This window comes from Rhinolophus hipposideros (assembly GCF_964194185.1).
Source record: "Rhinolophus hipposideros genome assembly, chromosome: 13".
Lineage (NCBI taxonomy): Eukaryota > Metazoa > Chordata > Mammalia > Chiroptera > Rhinolophidae > Rhinolophus > Rhinolophus hipposideros.
This window is the reverse complement of record NC_138059.1, coordinates 54081518-54098961: the sequence shown is the minus strand read 5'-3', so window position 1 is coordinate 54098961 and position 17444 is coordinate 54081518.

Sequence of the window (17444 nt, the reverse complement as noted above, 5' to 3'; positions counted from 1 at the left end):
ACAATTACCCATTTCTTACCCTCTACTTCATCTTTATCGTATATTAGTCAGGCTTCTCTCTTTTTTGTAGAACCCTGAATTCTTCTTACCCTAAGCCTGAGCAAGCACAAAAATGCTGAACATGTCCATTTATCAACTTTACCTTGAGAATCAGATGACCACAGTGAGACACTTTTCCTGCCCTCACTGATCATTTCCCTTGCTTTTTTAGCTTCCCCTCCAAAGATTCTGCTTTTCTCCACTTGCTCTTCCTTTACCCTATAAAAGAAAAACAGTTTTCCTGATTTTGAGATGCTCACAGATTTCTAAGATTATAGCATTCTTTCTATTACAATAGTCTTATTTTCTAATTAAAGTCTCTATTTAAGACTGGATTTCCTTTTATTTTACATTTGTATAATACTGTGTAGAATATATATAAATCTTATATCTATCTACCATATTTAAACTCTCATTAGGGCTAATATATCTTTAAAATAAATTTCTTCTGTTTTTTCCATAGTCAATCAAAGAATCTTCAAATAATTACAATTTATCTCTTCCAATATGTATACCTCTTATTTTTCTTTCTTGCTTTGACATGTTAGTGAAAACTACCTGACATTCAACATTGTTGAATAATAGTGTTATTAGCAATCATTCTCTCTGTTTCTCAACATGATGAAGTCTATGATATTACATAATTTTACATATTATGTAGTTGAGGTTAGATTTAAGTCATGGTGGGTTTAGTTGTGTATAAAAAAATTTATTGCATTTTCTATTTTATTTCAGAGCTTTTTCCTCTTAATCAGAAATTATTTTGAAATTTTATCAACAGCTGTTATGATAAAATGCTTTAATAATTTTATGTTTTCCAATAATTTGTTAATATAAGGATTGTACTGATAGAATCCTAATGGTAAAACTTACTTAAATATCAGAAATACACTTTATGATGCATTTTTTCTTCCCTACTGGATTTTGTTTGCAAATATTTTCTTTATAATTTTTCCATATTATAAGTAAAAATAGCCTTTAATATTAATTTTTAATTATTTTATCTTTTTCAGATTTTGGTATAGGAAATATCTCTACCTGAAGAGGTAGATAAAACCTACCACAAAACCATATTTTAAAATCTTTTCAAATCCTTTTTTATCTATTGACCTGCTCCAAGAAGAAAATCTTGAGACCATGGCAGCGGTGTTCAAATTGTTTAAGGTCTAATATCAGGAGAGGAATTATCTCCTGAGAGTCTATTTTCTTCAAATAACATCATACTAATGTAGGTCCTTGTTTTCCAACTAATTCCTGACTAAACTACCCACATTTATTGTCCTTCTACTTCAGGTTTTTTATTTTGTTTGTTTAGTATTCTGTTGCTACATTGTACTACATTATTTTTCACATATGTGTGTCATCTTCCAAGAGAGATTACTGTCACTATAATTGTATTTTCAAGGCACGATTGCTTCTAAAATATTGTTACCATATGTTTTCTAAGTGCTTTGCTGAATTGAAAAAAAAGTAATTATATTTAAAAAGTATGTGGTTAACATTCTATTAATATCAGACCACCTTTCCAATCAGTATTTCATTTGCATCTCAGTTTTTGCAATATTATTTTTCAAATGTACCTAATGGCATTTATTACATTGTTTTCTAATTAAAAGTATGTTTGTGTTTGCTTCCAAAATTCAAGGGTGAAGGCCAAGGCTTGTTTATATTTGTATCTTCCATAAGCAGTGAGGTACCTGTACACAATGGATTCACAATAAATGATAGTTATGTGAATTAACAAATTGTCTACGTACATCTGCACTCAATTCAGTCATCAACATTCATTAATAAATTGAAAAGAGCCAGTGTGTTTGAATACAATGAAAATCATTTACTTGAAATAATTACTCAGCAACTGATATCATGAGTCCCACATTCAAGACTCCTCCAGAACATTGTTCAGTTTTAGCACCAAACCCTTCCCTTAATAAAACAGTCCACTCAAAATAGTATTCATATAAACATTGCAGTAAAATTTAATTTATTGGTTTCTCATAAAAAATGTTTTTAAATATAGAGAAGTTAAGAATGGGTTTGATTTTTAAAACCTCCATAAATAGAATGCTGTTTTACTTTTACAAAAAGATATGCCAACTATCACTTCAAATATGCCTGATTGGAAAAATAAAACAAATTTAAAAGACATGGAGTAATGCAGACAAACTAGTTTTTTCCAACTTGAAAATTTTATTATATGTTTATCATCCAATCATCAAATACTAAGTGATAAAGTCCACATACATTTGTCATAACAAATGTTAATTCTAACGACAATTCTGAAGCTTTTGTTCTTTTTTAAAAAAGTAGAATCATTAAAAATAAAATTGTAGTTCTGTGTATAATCCCTCATAAGGTGTGAATAAAGCATTAATAAGAGCTAAAGAAAAAAATTATAAGCCACAGAAGCAAGAAAACAAAAACAAAAAACTACAACAATATTTCTTGTTTATGCGTGAGAGAGCAGAATCTGTGTGGATAGATTTTTCTGCTTTCCCATATATAACTAAACACTTACAATAAGAGGCTATGAGGTCTCTTTTCCTTGAAATGTCCTCAAACAGGATGGATTCTTATGTTTCTCTAGTATCTTAGCAGAGATTATATCCAACCTTACAGGGTAGGCCTAAGGAAATCTGGAGACCCTATCAGCTAGTTGTTATATAGAATACACACAAAAAGCAAAGGATTCTAAGTGTTATAAGACGAGTAAGATAGATACTAGAAGTACACAGAAGACTCAATACACCAGATCAGAAAGTGTAAGAGTTTTCTTCTTGTCTTTAAATGTCTCTTTACTCACCTTCAAGTCTATCCATAGTCAAATAATGAAATCACTCCCTGGCATATCCCTTCATCTCCCAGCCCCTCTTCCATTTAATCATATTCTTTATGCTAAGCTATGATCAGTCCACTCCAGGCATCCACCCTGCAGTTAGATGTGACTAGAGATAAAATACAAGCATGCTTTGAGTTTCACTTTCCGCTCAGGACCACTCACCACTGTAGATCCTTATAGCTACCTGGCAAATATTCTAAGCCATTTTAGTTCACCCTATTCCGATCTTATTTTACAATTTCGTCTCTTTGCTAGAGGAGTATCTCTCTCCCCCCCTCCCTCCCCCCCTCCCTCCCTCCCTCCCTCCCTCTCTCTCTCTGTCTCTCTCTCTCTCTCTCTCCATCCTTTCCCCTTCTTCTCTCCCTCTCGGCTAATGACTTCTGCTTCCTGACTCTTGGAGATAATTTCTCCCGTAGCACTCCACCACCCTCCTGCTTCTGTGTTCACATATTCTGCCTTCTCTCCTGTTTCACAAGGTGCTGTCCCATGCTCCAGGCAAAGGCCATCTCTCCATCCTTTGCCCACACAGAGACATGGCTCCTATTTGCTGTTGCATCAAGTTTTTTCCCCTCTCTGTTATGTTCTTCCCAACACTCTACAAATATGCTATTAGTTCTCCCAACTTAAAAAGAGAGTCCTCTTGATCCTATTTCACTCTCTTGATGACATTCCAGTTCTCTACTTCCTTATATAGCAAAACTCCTCAAAAGAGATACCTATGCTTGCTATCGCTGATTTATGTGCTCCTATATTCCTTTGAACCTACTCTGGTAAGGCTTTCACTCCCACCATCTTAGCTATATAACCCTGGTTAAGATCACTGATGGTTAATTCTCAGCCGTCATCTTCTTTGACCTCAGAGCATTTGACAGAGTTGATGACTTCTTCCTTCTTCACACTTTCTTCACTCCTGCTTGTTCCCCTATAGCACTGGCTACTTCTCAGTGTTTTGTTGTCTCCTCATGAGCCCTAAACACCGAGGGGCCAAGGGCTCACTCCTCAAACCTCCTCTGTTTTCTGTCCATGCTCATGGGGCCTCATTCTAGTCCCATGATTTTAAATATTACCATATGCTGAGGCTCCCTAATTTTTATAATTGTCCCAAAATTCTTCCTTGAACTCTAGGCCCCTATAGGCAACTGTTTGCACAACTCTATTTGGGTACTTTATAAGCATCTAAGACATAACATGTCCAACATTAAAATCTTAATTTTCTCCCTAAATCTACTCTCTTATAATTCCCCCCCAAAAAACATCTGTGATACTAACAAATACATTATGCCAATTGCACAGGCCAAAACACCTTTGGATCACTCATAATTCTTTGCTTTCTTTCATACCGCTCATTCAGTTTCTCTTGAAATTCTGTTGGCTGTGACTTTGAATATATCCAAAATCCTCACTTTTCACCACTTTTCTCCTACTACCCTGAACAAAGGCACCATCATTTCTCTTTTGGATTATTGCTTAGATAACACCAATGATCACATTATCAAATAAGTACCCCAAATCCAGCAGTACCAAGTTGTACAAATAATAATTTCAAGGGTACAATTAATGATGAGATGAAATAGGGAGACACCCAGATCTCCATGTGAACGCTTTGGCCCTTTTTTATTGTCTCAGAAGCACTCTAGGCCACAGCAGTTGGTGAGGTTTTACGTGGAGACTTCAATAACCTGATTTTCATACATGGAATAATTTCAATCATGAAAAATAGCATAGAGGATGCATTCCAGGGAGAGTCATACCTCAGAAATCCATGAATTTTGGGTTTATCACAAGCCATGCTAGAAATGTACAGAGTGAACGCTCCCCAAAGGTGAAACCAGTCCTTAGCACAAACTACTCAGCTTTATTGACAAATGGTCTGCCATTACCCTGTTTACAAAGAGGATAGACTGGGTCATTGTTTCTTCCTCTCCCCAGAATGTGGCCCATCCAATTCCCACCTCACATAAAGGGAGTGAATGAATTGCAGACTTCTTATTTTGTATAAATAAGGCCTACTGATTTCCAACTGGCAATAGTATTTTTTAATAAACTGATTTTCCTGTTCTCATCTTTGCCTCCCATTCATTCTGTTCTGAACCAGCAACCAAATTGATCTAAAAAGAGCAAGTCTGATCTTGTCATTTCTCTGCATAAAACCTTCTAACAGTCAGAACTGCTCCTGCCTCAGGATTCTGCATTTGCTTTTTTTCCTGGGTTGTATCTTTTCTTTCAGATAGACTGTGTTCTTTCTCCCCTACCAACCTCAAGTCGTTCCTCAAATGTCACTCCCTTGGCCACCATACTGAAAATTGCAATTCCCCTGAACATAACCACACTGCAAATCTCAATTCCCTTTGTAATTTTTATGTTTAACATCACTGTCTAACATGCTATACACTTTATTTATTTTTCATATTAATTTTCAGTCATGAGAATGCAGGCTGTATGAGGTCAGCCATTTTTTTTTCTTGTCTGTTTTATTCACTGTTATATACTCAGAAACTACCTGGAAATGTGCCAGGCATATAATAGGAATTCGATAAATACTTGTTGAATGACTAAAAAAAATTCCCATTCTCAGTTTTATTTTAAATGTGTGAGTTTTTTATTCTTGATAGTACTAGCTAGCAGTTTCATCATGTTATTACTTATTTCCTTAGAGAACTAACTCTCGGTTTTATTCATTAATTCTTTTTGTTTGTTTTGTAATACATTACTTTCTATTCTGATTATTTTTTTCTTTCTTTAGGTCTATGTTTCCTCATTCTTGAGATTAAGAATTAATTAATTTATTGTCACTCTTTTTTTTAGGCCTTGTGTTTTCTAATATACATATTATGCATATACAATATGATATACCTAATCCTCTGAGTGTAGTATTAGCTATATCCTCTTAGGTTTTTATGTATAGTGTTTAACTGTGTAATATTCTGTAATTATAGGTTTTTATTTTCTTTTTAACCAAGAGTGAAGAGAGCGTGGTAAAATTTTCAGTTTTTAAATATTTTAATGTTTTTTTGTCATTAATATCATACAAATAAAGGCAAGTGGCCAGAAAACACACAAATCACTCAGCAGGAGGAGATTTATTGGAGAAAGCACACGGAGACAGGTGTGCAGGAGTCCCCTTGCCCACTACAACCCAGAGTGTCACACAAGGATTTAGAAGGGTTGGACTTTGACTCTGGGCACGTGGCCTCAACCCTTGGATCTGGAGCTTTTATGTTACATGGTTAGGGAAGTGCTGGCCTGTCTCCTGATGTGGCCAAGGGCCAAGGCACACTAACAATACAAAGTGGTACAACCTTGGCTCGAGACCTGTCCTGCCAGCTCAAAGTTTATATCTGGGGGAATCACCAGCCTTGTTCTTGGCATGATTAAAAGCTGGGGTCCAAGTCTTTGGTTTGCAGTTTTACGTGCAACGATCAGTACATCAGCATTCATAGCTGGGGAAACATCAGCCTCTCTCCTAGCATGATTGAGGACAGGCGTCGAAACTCGTGGTTGTCCAGGATTGATTGCCTGGGCACTGGGCTGAAGCCAGTTTCCATGATCTTTGCAGAAGACCAATTCCTTTTCTGGTATAAATAATCAGCCTTTGGTTAGTCATAGCTTGCATTTCAACTTTTAATTCAACACTAATGATTCAAAATTTTTGCCTAGGTGGGTTTTTTTTTTTGTTGTTGTTTTTTCTTTTCCTCTTTGTAATTTGCTTAGATTCTTCTGGGGCTTATATGTTTGCTTTGTTTAAATTAAATGGCATTTGGAAAGGAAATTAATTCTCTAATTTCAGTATATAAAGTTGAATGGATGTGTATGTGGTAAACCTTAATAATTATACTATTTGGATACATAGCTTTATTTATTTTTTGACTACTTGAGCTTTATGAGATAAAAGAAAATGAAATATCCTAACTATTGTGCTTTCTATGTTAAGCCCTGTGCATATTTTCTGCTGTTTTGCACTTTTATAATGCTTTATTAGGTAGAAAGAAAGAAAGAAACACTAGCTCTTCGTTTGGGTTTGCATATATTATTTTAAGCATTCTCATTTGGAATTAGTTCTTATTTGAATCTTGTCTTATCTAAATATCATGACCCATGCGTTATTCTGTTTGCCTTTATCTGACATAGTTTTACCCTTTAAAATTTTCTGTAGCATTTTGTTCCAAGTATATGTCTTATAGATAGCCTGTAGTTCATATCTTTTAAATCCATTCTGAGAATCTATTTTTATAGCCATTTTATTTGCATTTACAGTATAATATTTTGGCCTTAACTTTGTAAAAATATTGTATAACTTCTTGATTTAGTTACTTTCTTTTTTCCACTATATTTGCAATATCTTCAGTGTGTCCTTCTGTTTTGCCTTGTGTCTTTCTGTGTGGGGTTTTCCATTATGAAAATTTGGGAGGCTAATAATTATTTTGGTTCTATTTGTACGTTTTTCTTTTTTTTAATAGTGGCACTATATGAATTCGCTCTCTTTTTTATAATTAAAAAATAACTTTAGGTAGTTTACTTAAAAATCTCTGTAATGATTTGTTAATCTCAGACAGCATTTATTTCTTCCCAAGTACAAAAATGAGGACATGAGGGCACTTACATTTCTTATTTCAAACAAAAAATACTCTCAATAATTTTTTTTGTATAAGATATATTATCTTATATTTTGTCATAAGCTCCACAATTCTTTGGCGATTTTTATTATTGCTCTACTGTCTTCTGGAAATGACTGCTGCTGTGGAAAATTCAGTGGTTGGCAATGTTCAGCCCATTGGAGGTGACTTTTTTCTATCATTATGTCCACAGAAACATTTGTTGTTGTGTTGTGGAAGTTCATTGACATTACAAGAATATATTCTTTTTCCTCCATAGGTTTTCTAGGAATAGCTTTCAATGTGTATAGATTTAGTTCTTTATTTTAAAAATGTTTTCCTCAAATGTTTTCTACTCATATTATCCTTATTTTTAGGAATGTTATTCTCGTTATGGGAATTTCTTTGTTTTCTGTGTTTCATGTTTTCTCTAAACTCTTTTGTCTTTTTGTTCTTTTCCATTTGTATTTTTTTTTGTTTCCTAGGTAATTCTTCTTCTTCTTCTTCTTCTTCTTCTTCTTCTCTTTCTCCTTCTCCTTCTCCTTCTCCTTCTCCTCCTTCTCCTTCTTCTTCTTCTTCTGTAATTCTAATGTGCATTATTATTCACCTACTTTCTGCTTATTAGATTCCTTCTTAATTATTTTTTTCCTGGTAAATATCCACACAGAGCTTCCATATGGATCCTTTGTACTTACTTCTCATTTTTAAACTAAGACCATTCCACCTGGGCCTGTTACTCATTCAAGCCTTGGATGGGGGATTTGATTGGAGGGGGGATGTGGGTGAACAGAGGACCTAAAAATTTTCAAAATTGTGTTTTGTGTCTGAATGCACCATATCTGCTACATCCTTTAACTGGGTATGTCTCTCCTCAAGAGTGTTATGTTGCCCACTTTGGGGTGAGCATATCACACAGAGAAATCTATGTGGCTCCCAGTGATATATAGATAGATGATAGGTAGATAGATAGATAGATAGATAGATAGATAGATAGATAGATAGATAGATAGATAGATGATAGCAAAATGTAGGTTTTGGGGTTTTTTTGTGCTTTTTTTGTTTTGTTTTGTTTTTGTTTTTTTGTTTGTTTGTTTGTTTTTGCCTTCCTCTATCCTACTTTATCTCCAAACTACTCCTCATTATAAGGTGGCTAGTTTGCAGAAAGTTAAAAAAAATATGCCATTCCTCTTTCAGAACTGCCCCTCTGCTTTTCTGCAGTGTGGAGCTTTGCCGCCCCCACTCCCACCCCCAAGGATGTTCCTAGCTTTTCCTGTGGCCTGCCTGCCTTCTGCAGGCAATTGCTGCAATCTAGGGAAAATCTGGAACTGTGTACACTGGCTCTCAGTGTTTTCTTTCCCTTTGGCCCAAGTTCCCATATTTGGCTATATTCTACAAATGCTGTACTTTGGAGTTTTAGCCAATTCTTGATTTCACTGAAGAGGTAAGTTAGTTCTTGTTCTCTTTGATGATAACTGTGGGTTTCAGAGAAAGTAATAGAAGAAAAAACATGCTATTTCTTAGCAGAATCATCATAGTTCTGTTTTTCAGACTAATAAATCATTGTCATCATGCTTAACTACATTCCTAGTCTCTGGTCACGTGTCACTTGGGATGGCATCTGAGAACTCTGAGCGTGCTGTGTTGCTTAGCAACCAGAGTTCTTTTCTGCCTTCCAACAGCCTGCCCCAACCCTATCCCTACATGGCCCAGCCCACCCTGCCTTAAAATAGAAAGTGTCCTATCATGAGTCACTTAGAAATGGTTCTGTAACTATAGAGAAACACCCGTGGCTTCCAGAGGGCAGTGCTAATCAGAGGAAATTCAGAAGAGGAATTATTGAATAGGAGGGAAAGATATTAATATAGACAGTAGAAATAAAATGAACTGTTAATAAATTAAGGAAATGTACATAGGTCAACAAGACATTAGGAGAAAGGCAAAATAAAGAGATGGAAATGGAAAATTTGTATTTTTTTCTGTCGCAAAAGTGAGGTGGTTCAAGTATACAGTTGGAATTTCACCAGACAAACAGAGGGTCCAGGTGAGAGTAAGCTACACATGTCCAGACATTCCTTGTTGCCTTATTAACATGATTTTTCAATGCTAAAAGTAATAAGAAGAGGAAAATGACATGCAAATGAGGTAAATAGAAAATGAATATGGGACATCAACAGTCTAGCCAACTCCCTTTGAGTAAGGCCTGGAGACGGACATGTGCCCCAAAGATGATACCATGAGGAGAAAATTTTGACCCATGTTTAAATGGGTCAAGTTGAGTCTGCACTCAGGGGTTTCTGGGACAGTGACAATGAGGGTACCTGAGGCCACCTTGGGTCAGAGCAGTGATCACAGCATATGGTGCAGACTGTTCTGTCTAGCCTTTCTGAATATACTAACCTGCTCCATAGAAATAGTGGGAGGAGAATAGGGAGTCATCAGAAATGTTTATGCCCTAAAAGTGGCTATTACTAGACAAGTACAGAAATAAGTACATTTAAATGAAAAGACTATGTTTTTAAAATGTAAAATGATTTTTTATTTTATTGAATACAGTAAGTGACATGTTTTACAAATAAAATTGGCTTGATTCTGAGGCATCAGATAATTTCTGCATGGTTAATGCCAAGGTTAAGAGATGTTATTTTTTATTCCAAGTTAGTGAACTTTTTGAGACTTAAGACTTGTAAAATAAAAATCAACCAATAATGTATATGGGAGGACAAAACATTAATAGTGATATTTAAGAAGAAATATTACTAAAACTAGACAAAAATATCTTAAATACAATTGTTTAAAAATTACTTTCTATGTGAGGGATTTTGATATTAGCAATTTTCTAAATAGCAATAATCTGATGATTTATTAAAACAGAATTATAGGTTAAATTATCAACATCTGGCAAGTTAGGCAGGGTAAGTCAGGTTTTAATTAAGTTTATTGTTAAAATTTAGAGAAAATTTTAACACTTTTAATATTATAAAATACTTGTCAGTGATAAGCCAAAGCTAAAGACAGAACCCTTTCCCATTCTGATGACGAGCTTCCGAGTGAAAATTCTGTGCATCCCGTCTACCAGTCACCTGCGCTCTGGTTCATACACTTTAATTTCTTGAATCTTAGTTTATTTTAGTAAAAAAAAAGAGATTATTGATATTTACAAGCAAACTATGTTTGCTTGGCGTTTAAATAAATACAAAAGCTAGATGCAGAGTAGTTAGGTGGGGAACCACAGCGGTTCATAAACCATGTCCAGGTGGGTATAAGTGTATCATCACAGGAGGGATGGAAACTGCTGCGGAGACCGCTGTGTCCTCCACGCTAAGGCGCCCACAATCGCAATCAAGTTCCAATCACATTTGAAAGAGATTTACAAGTTATTTTTGCTCTGCCAAAAAATAATTCTTCTGTGCTAGGTGGAAATGAAAGTAATGGACATTTGCCATTTGCAAAGGTAAATCACTTCGAAGCTGCACTCAAATAGAGATGTTATTTAAAAGCTTAGGTCCTGATCAACACTAGAACTAGAAAATAATAATAATAATAATAATAATAATAATACCATCAAACATAGCTTCTGACATCTTACACATCTTACAATATAATTGCACCTATAATGTCTCAGATTACTATTCTTTAAATTTGTTTTTAAAAAGCCTTTTTAGCATCCCTGAGAAAAATATTTTTAAATCATGTTTTATTTTATGCTAAGTTCTGTGAGGTTCCTATAGAAAAACTTCTGAAACAATGATCTGTGTTATCTTGAAGCTCTGTACTAAGTTTTATACAAGTGGTCAAAATTATAAACCGAAAAATATATTCCCAAGTGTTTACATCTTTAACAATTTTGAAAACAATTGGCCTTTTTTTTTTTTTTTTTTTTACATGGGAGCTTGGGCTTGGGATTTCTGCATGATTATTTCATACTCATTGCTCTCCACCATCAATTCAAATAATAACATTGGTCTGCATGTTAATGGGTGCTTGAAGTGTGTCTTCTTCTTGGGTTCAATTTATCAAGATTTTCTATTTCTATTATTTCAAGCTGTTTTCTTTGGGGGGAGGCACATTAGAGGGAACTGAATTAATTTAGAAAATCGTTGTTTCAAATTTCCTCCAGGAGAAATACTTAATTTAGTCTGTAAATCTATTTCCCTGTATAAATTCTAAAATCCTGAAATATTGAATACTGTTTTCTAAATTCTTTGGAAAATAGCACAGTAAAAGATAACCCCCATCTGTAATTGTTTTTCACGAATAATTTAAAGGAATTCAGCCTGAGTTGTACAGAATAAATAAGTGTGGAGAAATACAGCCATTGTTCAATTCTTAAAGACAGTTGAAATTAATTATATAGCGACAAATGGTAAAGTAGGAGTCGTTCACAAAGAAAAAAGTTGATTTTAGCTTTCAGTCAGAGTAAAGCTATCAGTCAGATAGCTGCTAATGACTCCAGAGAAATGAACTGAAATGTTGTATTAGTAAAATGAGGAATGCAGAAGGGTTCTTTAAGAGCTCTTGTAATTACCAACCGCTGAGACAGAATTCTTAGATCACGTGGACATGAGGCAAGTACTTTGTAACCTTCCTTGAGACAACAAGGAAATGTTTTTTTCAAACAATAGCAAGGGGTGCATTGTTGCTAGTTCTGTCTGCCTCTGCCTGGAAGTGTTTTCTGTAGCAAATCGTTGATGCCCTGGATGTTTTTAGCTCAGTGCATAAAGTGGGAATGCAGGTTACACATAATCACAAACGTGCCTTGCACATCTCCAGGCTATGATCAACTCTCTAGACTAGACTTGAAATTTTGAAATGACAGAAGAGGCAAGGAACGTGCAAGTAATGAATGTCTGTCATATGCCGAGCACTGAACCAAGTACTCCACTAGGGATAACTCACTTAGTCTTCACAAAAATCTATGACTCGGGTATTATTCTCACTCTACCGCTTCTGAAGAGCAAAAGTTTCCCAAAGAACACATAATTGGGAAATGACAAAATAAAAATCCAAAAGCCTTTTCTTCATCCAGGGAACTAAGTCACAGAAAATGGCAAAGGGGCATCTGAAGTGAATTTTATATGTCCCCATATCAAATAGAAAACAAGTATATCTACAAATGATGGATCATAGGAAGGAAATCAAACAAGGGACTGATATTCCATTAATTGATATATCACAGTTTCAAGCCTAGAAAATCTCTCTCTCCTTTCTCTCTCTCTCTCTCTCTCTCTCTCTCTCTCTCTCTCTCTCTCTCTGTCTCTCTCTCTGTCTCTCTCTGTCTCTCTCTCTCTCTCTTTCTGTCTCTCTCTCTCTCTCTCCCCCCTCTTCTCTCCCCCTCCCTCCCAACTTTCTTTCTCCTCTCATTCTGTCACAGACACACATACTGCTCCACTTTCCCACTTACTGTTTACCTTTACCATTGTCCATTCAGAGTAAGAAACTTTGATCTCAATGGAGCTGGAGGAATTTTGAATTTCAATGATGGGTGTAATGAAATGTCCCAGGTTCCATTTTCATAGAAAGGCCTACAAGCTTGCTCAGTCATACACCTCTGCTGACTTCATTTTTTTTTTTTTCAATCAGTGTGTTATAGAAGCAGAATTTGTTTAATCTTCAGATAAGGTCTCATTTATCAGCCCCAGACCTACTGGGAGAGCTGGCTTTAAATAACAAACAAACGAAAAATCACATATATATTCAAGCTCCTGTTTGGGTTTTGTGCTTACCTGGGCTGCTAACCATTCAAACTATTGTAATTGGCCCTCTGGTAGGTGTTAACCTAAAAATAAAAGGCCTTTCAAAGTAAGAGACAACAAGCATTTATTTGAGATAAATAAGAATAGGTATTCGGTAAGCATTGATTCAGGCAGAAGCCCAAATAATGTTCAGATTAGGAGACAAAGGCAAGGGGTATTTGTGAGAAAGGGAAAGGAAAAAAACTAGATCAATAAAAGGAAGGCATTCCTATTACTTCAAATAACATACATAGTGATGTTTATTCTAAAGAATGTTTTTCATTTTCAGTCCGGTTGTCATCAGTCCAGGAGTCATAGTATCTACTTTCTTGTTTTCCTTGCAAACAGTTCTTTGAGACACGAGGTTGTTTTATGCCCAGTCCAAAAGTTATATTGTCCCATTTTAACGTTCCAAAGGTTCGAGACATAAGACATGCAAGGCAGTTCCTCTGGAATGGCAGCTCTGGCTCCATTTTAAAGTGGCTCCATTTATTATTTTTTTGACATATGGAAAAGCAAAATCAGGTCCCCAGACTTTATTTAGAAATTATTCATTGCTTCTTTTCATCTTCTTTCCAGATTAGTTTCAAACTGAAGTTTTTTATGACTTGAACAATATTCATTGACTCAGCCACTACAACTTTGCTTTGAATAAGGGAGCCATACTGGGCTTGCAAGCTAATAATTTAAGTTCCTTTAAGAATTATTAAATAATATGTAGTATATACAAAACCGTTTTTTTCATAATTATAAGCTAAGGAACATAATAATTTCATGCAATAAACACCTATGAAACTACTCTCAGTTTATAAACTAGAATATTTCAAAAACCTTACATCTAGTTATGTTCTCTTCCTATCTTCTTCCCTTGCCTCCTGCCAAAAAAGGTATCCATAAATCTTGATTTCAGTGTTGATCATGACCTTGGTTTATTAATTTAATATAGTTTTATTAGGCACCTTTACATCCCTAAAGAATGTTATTTAGAGCTGTTTGATTTTAGCTTCATTAAGAAGATATCACACTCTATGTGGACTTCTGTAATATACTTTTTTTCTCTCATGTTTCTTAAAATCATCTAAGTTTTTGTATGAAGCTGTAGGTCATTCATTTTAATTTCTATAGATTACTCCATTTTGTAAATATATAACAATTTATCCTTTTTCCAAGGTATGGCTATTTGAGTTGTTCCCAGGGTTTTGCTAATATGAACAATGCTCCTATGTTTATTCTTTTGGTATTTCCTGGGGCACATAAGTGCAAGACTTTCTCTATGGTAGTAACTTAGGAGTAGAATGACTAGATTGTATAGAGAATGAATGCTTGTGTTTACAACATAATGCCAAATTATTTTCCAAAGTGACATACCAAGTTGCACTCCCACTAACAATACATAAGACTTCCTGCTAATACACATCATTAACAAATTATGGTTTACCAGAAATCTTAATTTTAAGCAATCCAGTTAGTGTGCAAAACTATCTCATTATGGCTTTCATTTTTATTTTCTAAATTACTAACAAGGATAGGAATATTTTCCTATATTTTTGCCTACTGGTATTTTCTGTTCTGTAAAATGCCAGTTTATGATTTTTGCCTTTTTTTTCTATAGAGCTTGGTCTTTATAATTATTGATTTGTGTGTGTTCTTTATGTATTCTGAATAATTATTCTTTCATGCTTGTATGTTGAAAATGTCTTCCAACCTGTATAGCTTATTTTTCATTCTTATGATTTCTTTTAATAAAGAAACATCCTTAATTTTAATGCAATTATATATGGCAATCTTTTCTTTTATGGTTAGCAAATTTTTTGTCTCATCTAAAAATTTTTTCCTACCCTAATGTTATAAAGATCTTTCTTTCTAGTTTCTAAAAATTTTGAAGTTTCCCTTTGTACAGTTAACCCATTAAAGCATAAGAAATTTATTTCTGTGAGGCGTCAAACAGTTTTATTTTTTCCATGTGATTTAGCAATACCACCCACCTGAGACATAGATCAAGTTGCCTCATGTACATGGTGTGTTAATAGGCCCTCTATTCTGTTACATTTTCAGTCTGTTGACCCTGGTGCCAAGATATGTTGTCCTCATTGTGCAATCTGATAACAATTCTTGATAATTGAAAGAGAAAGTTTCCCACCTTCTTCTTTAGCAAATGTATCTTGGCTCTTCTTGGGCCATTGCTCTTTTAACGAATTTTAAAATCAGTTCTGTTGGGATTCTAATGGATATTGCCTTGAATATGTAAAAAATGTGGGGAGATTTGCTATCTTAACCATATTGGGTCTTCATAATGATACATCTCTCTATGTCATTAATATCTTTTAATACAGTTAATTTTCTTCATATTTGTCTTACCCAGTTTTAGTTATATTTTTTCAGCTGTACCTTATATTTTATGCTGTTATCTTTTACTGTTAGCATATCACATTTTAAATTGATTTTTAGTGATATATACAAATGCAACTAGATTATGCAATTTCATTTCATAACCAGAGAGCCAAGCTACCTTTTTATTTCTAATAATTTATGTACAGTTTATTCTGGGGTTCTAGGTAGATAGATGATCTGCAAATAATGATATTTATTCATTCTGTTCTGTATACATACATTGTATTTATTTTTCTTGCCTTACTCCGCTCACTAAAGTCTCCAATGGATTGTTAAATAGGAGTGAAAGTAGTGAGCATGATTTTCTGGTTCTCATTCTCAAAGAGAATACCTTTTAACCTTTTTTTTTTTTTTTTAATCAAGAATGGAGTTTACTCTTAAGTTTTTGATAGCTACCCTTTGCTGGTTAAGGACTAAGAAAAATCCCTTCTCTTTATATTTTGTTTACAATTCATTAATTTTATCAAACTTTTTTTAACAACTATTGACAAGGTCATATGGCATTTTTCCTTCAATCTGTTCATGGTAAGAGTGACATATAGAGTATATAATGCCACATAGCCTTTGAAATCCTAGAAATAAATTGAACTTGGCCACAATACATTAAGTTAGCAAACTGAAATTGGTTTGTTAAAAATTTAAGATGTTTAAGTTAATATTTATAAGAGCAATTCACCTATAATTTTTCTGTCTCATACTGTTCTTCTCAGGGCTATACTAGCTTCATAGTAAGAGTAGACAAACACTCCTTTTTATCTGTAGTTTGGAAAGGTCTCTATATGAGTATTTATTGAAAATAAAAACCCAGGTTTAGCATTTTCTTCCTGAGATCTCTAACTACTGACTCAAATTTTGTAATGGTTATTGAAGTGTGGTCCTCAGATTTTCTATTTCTTCTTGGCAGAGTTTGATTATTTATATTTTTCTAAGAATTTGACCATGTTGTCAAGTTAGTGGTTTTCAACCAGGGTGATTTTGTCCCACAGGAGATCTTTGATAATATCTGTAGATGGCTGTCACAACTGTGGGCGGGATCAGGATGTTAATATCAACTAATGTGTAGAGGCCAGGGATGTTGCTAAATACCCTGCAATGCACAGGGCAGCTCCTCTTCTCTCTCTCTCTCTCTCTCTCTCTCTCTCTCTCTCTCAATCTCTCTCTCTCTCTCTCTCACACACACACACACACACACACACACACTCACACACACACACATACTCCCCAAAATTATTAAACTCAAATGTCAACACTGGTCTAAGTTTTTAAATTCATTTATAGTGTTAATTTTTAATTTTTTCTAGATATTTGTATATTCCCCTTCTCACTTCTAATGTTAATGTATGCTTTCTTCCTTCTTATTTTCCTAATTATAACATCACCAGGGCTTGTCTGGTTTTGTGTTTTTTTTAGTTTCAAAGTACCAACCTGTGGTTTTGTTGGTGCTCACTATTAAATGTTTATTTGCTTCTTCTACTTTCTTCGTGTTTATTGGCACATTTTATTTTTTCTGTTTTTCTTTACTTTTCTTCCAAGCCTCCAGATTCCCCTTCAAGTATGTATTTGCTGCATTTAACACCTTTATAAGGCATTGTTTTTATGGGTCAGTCCTAGGTATTTTTAACTTCAATTAGAATTTCTTTCTATCACAATTATATAAGTGAAATGCATGAAACTTTCCACTTATGTTTTGGTTCTTAATTAATAATTTAAAATTTTGTAGTAATATAATACAATGTATGGCACTGCTAATTTTTAATCTGTTGTATTTTATTTTGTGGACTTGTCATACTGTCATTTTTAATAAATATTTGTGTGTTTTTGAGAAAAGTGTGTATTATTGGTTCATGATCC